Below are 3,861 nucleotides of genomic sequence, written 5' to 3'. Positions count from 1 at the left end.
GGGGTGCGTTACTTGGTGTCTTCGGCGGCATGATTCAGTGATATAGCACTACAAAAAGGAAAACGGTTCCACTATACAAGAAGATACAACATGAATATACCTTGCTCAACACACTGCAGAGCGACTTTAAATATGGAGGAGCGAGATCATGTTTTAATTTTAAATAACATTTTAAGTCTAAAATACTTCCTTCTATCACTTAGTAACTCCCAGCCAAGCTCAGTTAAAAGCTTGGTATATATTTTGTTATCTTATACCCCTCGTACAGATTAGTGCAGCCCGTCGCTGGACACTTTCAATATGGTCGGATTCATGCTGATTGCAGTTATCAAATAGTATACAACCATATTCCAAGATAGATCTTACCATAGATTTATATAGCTTTTCAAGACCGAAAGGTGGTTTTATGTACGATAATGACTGTAATACGTTTAATATTTTATTAGCATTTGCTACAACATCAGATATATGCTAATGCCAGCTTAGGTTTCCAGATTATATTATGCGATGATGTTTGTGTGTGTTGACGTAATTGGGGGCCGCGGTGGCCGAGTGGTTAAGATGTCCCGACATATTACCACAAGCCCTCCACCTCTGGGAAGCGGGTTCGAATCCCATGTGGGGCAGTTGCCAGGTACTGACCGTTGGTCGGTGGTTTTTCTCCGGGTACTCCGGCTTTCCTCCACCAACAAACCTGGCACGTCCTTACATGACCCTGGCAGTTAATAGGACGTAAAAATAAACAAACCAAAATGTTGACGTAATTGATAGTGATATTATTGAGCTGAAGATCAGGGTTGTGTTAGAGTGCGCTTTTTGGTGAATATGTCAAGTTCTGTTTTCGTTGCATTAAAAGTTACTAACCAACGCTTTGCCCAATTTGAGAGAGTAGAAAAATTATTCTTTAACTTATTAATACAGTTTGGACTATTAATTTCTGACGAGAGAGAACGGTCGTCTGCAAAGAAATTGATGCCCGAAATAATCTCTACATTAATGTCATTAACATTTATCAAAAAACAGTAAAGGGCCAACTATAAAGCCCTGTGGGACACCCGGGTTGGTATACCTACGTTCTGATGATTGACCATTAAAACAACAAATTCATTTCTATTTCTTAGATAGCTTTTAAGCCAATTAAAGTTATATGTGCCGTATTTTTCATACTCACAAATCCAGATGAGCTTTTAATATGTTATTCATTACCAACAGTAACCATCATTTTGAGAATTACACTACTTTCAATCCATAGGTTTTTATTTTACAAGCACATATAATGAGTACATAGTCATACCGTGAAGCCAAATTGACGTCTACATTTTTACAGTGTTATTAGTAATTGTAAAGTGATATCTGCAGGTATGTTTCCATCTAAACATACATAACGCATAAAATACAACAACTTTACAGTATATAATGTATGTGTTGTAGCTAATATTTATTAGGCATCTGAAGTCATTTGAATGACTTTCACAGCTTAATGCATCAAACCTTGTGGTTATCAATAGATTAATAAAGAAAAAATAACATGTCAAAATTTTTGTCCAGAAACGGCACATATAACTTTAAGTAGATTTCCTTTAATACCAATATTCTCTAATTTATATATAAGAGCTTCATACCATACCTTATCACATGCTTTGGAAACGTCTAAAAATAGGGGAACATATATCTTTTCCGTCATCAATGATTTGTAAATTTTGTTAGTAATCTTTAATAATTGGTTAATTGTAGAATCGTTTTTTTTTTTCAAACCAAAATTCTTTTCCGTAGCCTTCCGGCTTTCGGGGGTAAGGTAGCATTTCCGTTTCAATGCACAACAACCTCGATTTGAAGATTAAAATATGCAAATAAGCTAGCCTACATAAGCACGCTCACGCACGACGAAAGCATCTTTTCGTTTCGAACACACGAGGGTACTACCCATTTTCAAACAAGTTCGTAGCCACTATAGTGAATTTTTTGAAGCACATGGGCCTTGTTTTTCTGTATTTTGTTACCGAAACAGCGTTGTTATGGCATGACACGTTTTTATTTTTTGTTTTCTATTTTTTCGGGATTTGGTCGCTTGTGTGACAAGCCATGTGGGGCTTTGTGTTATACAGTTTAGACTGTTACTTGTCATGTCTGACGTGTCAGGCGACGCCCTATGGTTAGGGTCTGATAATAAGCTGGAGCTTGAGGAGCCCGGCATTAATGTTGGGGCTAACGTCACTGTTTGCAGCAAAACTGCAACTTCACCGGACTGGGCCCAAGACTCGGCTTCATTCAAAAAGGGTTTTGAAACTGAAAGTGAAATCGACGCAGTCGGAGAATGTTCTGAGAAAAAAGAGAAAGGCTAGTGATAAGAAACTAGACTCGGTGTTGTCTGCTATAGCAGTTGACAAAAGTTGTAGCTCAGAAAAGTTCGGACAAGAATGTGCGAGACGTTGACTAGATATGACATGGCGGCCTCCAGAGTAGAGGCTTTGACAATTTATCTTTGTTTAATAAGGAGTCAGAGGAAGACGAGGTCTTTCAATTAGCCGATATCTATGAAAAAATTCAAGTTAGGACCAGCTCTTTCGTCGAAAGTAGCGGAAAGCATTACTACCGCTGTCAGGACTAGGGCGGACGTGAGTAAGTTGAACGAACTATACAAAATTCCGGAAAATATTGAGGCATTGTTGCCTCCACATACCAACCACTCGGTGTGGAATATTATTGGGGCCAACGCCCAGACTTGTGATAGAGCTTCATGCTATGGTCCCTTTTCTGACTTTAGTCTCTAAACTTCAGATGTATGTAAAGAAGGGGTCGGATAATGATGTTGACTCAAAAAAGATTAAGAAGATGTTGTCAGATGGAGTCTTTTATGTAATGTTCACTATGAGTTGTCGGTGAAAAGGAGGTGGTTTGTTCGTCCGTCCTTGCCTTATAAACACCTGTAGCCACTGTGTAATGCTGATATTTTATCACTATGGAACTGTTTGGTGATAATGTGGAGAAAAGGATTAAAGAGTTAGACGACTTGAACCGTTGCACTAACAGGAGACGCCAAGCTTTTTTGGCGGTAGATGTAATTCTGGGTATCGTGGTGGCCGTTCATCCTTAAAAAAACCTGGCATGCCCCGTGGGGTCGAGGAGGTTACAGATGGTCCCTCACAGAAGTGGGAGAAAACAGTTCAAGGCAACCCCAGCAACGATGCCAACCAGGGGGGCGGCCAATACAGTCAATCAGTGAGCGCTAAAGGTGAGTGATACAGGTGCCCTTCGGGTAGAATTGCCGAATTTCATTTAAAATGGGCGAGGTATTACATCTGATTGAGTTGGGTTCTGAACGCAGTTCAGGGTTACCACATAAAGCTTGTTGGCGATAAATGGCCAGTTCAAACTTTTGTGCCCAAATCCATTTCTTTTTCTGAGACAGCGCAATTATTGATAGACAGTGAGGTTTCTAGTTGGATTAATAAAGGGGCAATAATTGCATATGAATATGAGAATGGTGAATTTTTGTCCAATATTTTCTTGGTTTAGAAGAAAAATGGTAAGGTTCGCCCGGTCATTAATTTACGAGGTCTAAATGATTATGTGGCATACGAGCATTTTAAACGAGAAACACTGGACATAGTCTTGCAGGCAGTTCGAAGATTTGATTATTTCACCACAGTGCATTTGACTAATGCCTATTTTAGTATCTCCCTATTGCTGACAAATTTTGGAAATTATTAAGGTTTGAGTGGCGTGGCTCGTTATACGAGTTTCATGCTCTTTCCTTTTGGTTTGGCATGTGCCCCCGAGAGTGTTTGCAAAAATTTTGAAACCAGTGTATAGTTACCTTCGTAGTAGAGCAATATCAGTTTTTTTACTATATTGATGATT

General features: G+C 39.1%; 1 pseudogene; it reads left to right on the top strand.

Moving 5' to 3' along the window:
• The first annotated feature begins 2,123 nt into the window (after positions 1–2,123).
• Positions 2,124–3,230, top strand: LOC138312230 (uncharacterized; annotated as a pseudogene).
• The last annotated feature ends 631 nt before the right edge of the window (positions 3,231–3,861 follow it).

This window comes from Argopecten irradians, unplaced genomic scaffold (assembly GCF_041381155.1).
Source record: "Argopecten irradians isolate NY unplaced genomic scaffold, Ai_NY scaffold_0256, whole genome shotgun sequence".
NCBI lineage: Eukaryota > Metazoa > Mollusca > Bivalvia > Pectinida > Pectinidae > Argopecten > Argopecten irradians.
This window is presented reverse-complemented; position numbering and strand designations above follow the sequence as displayed.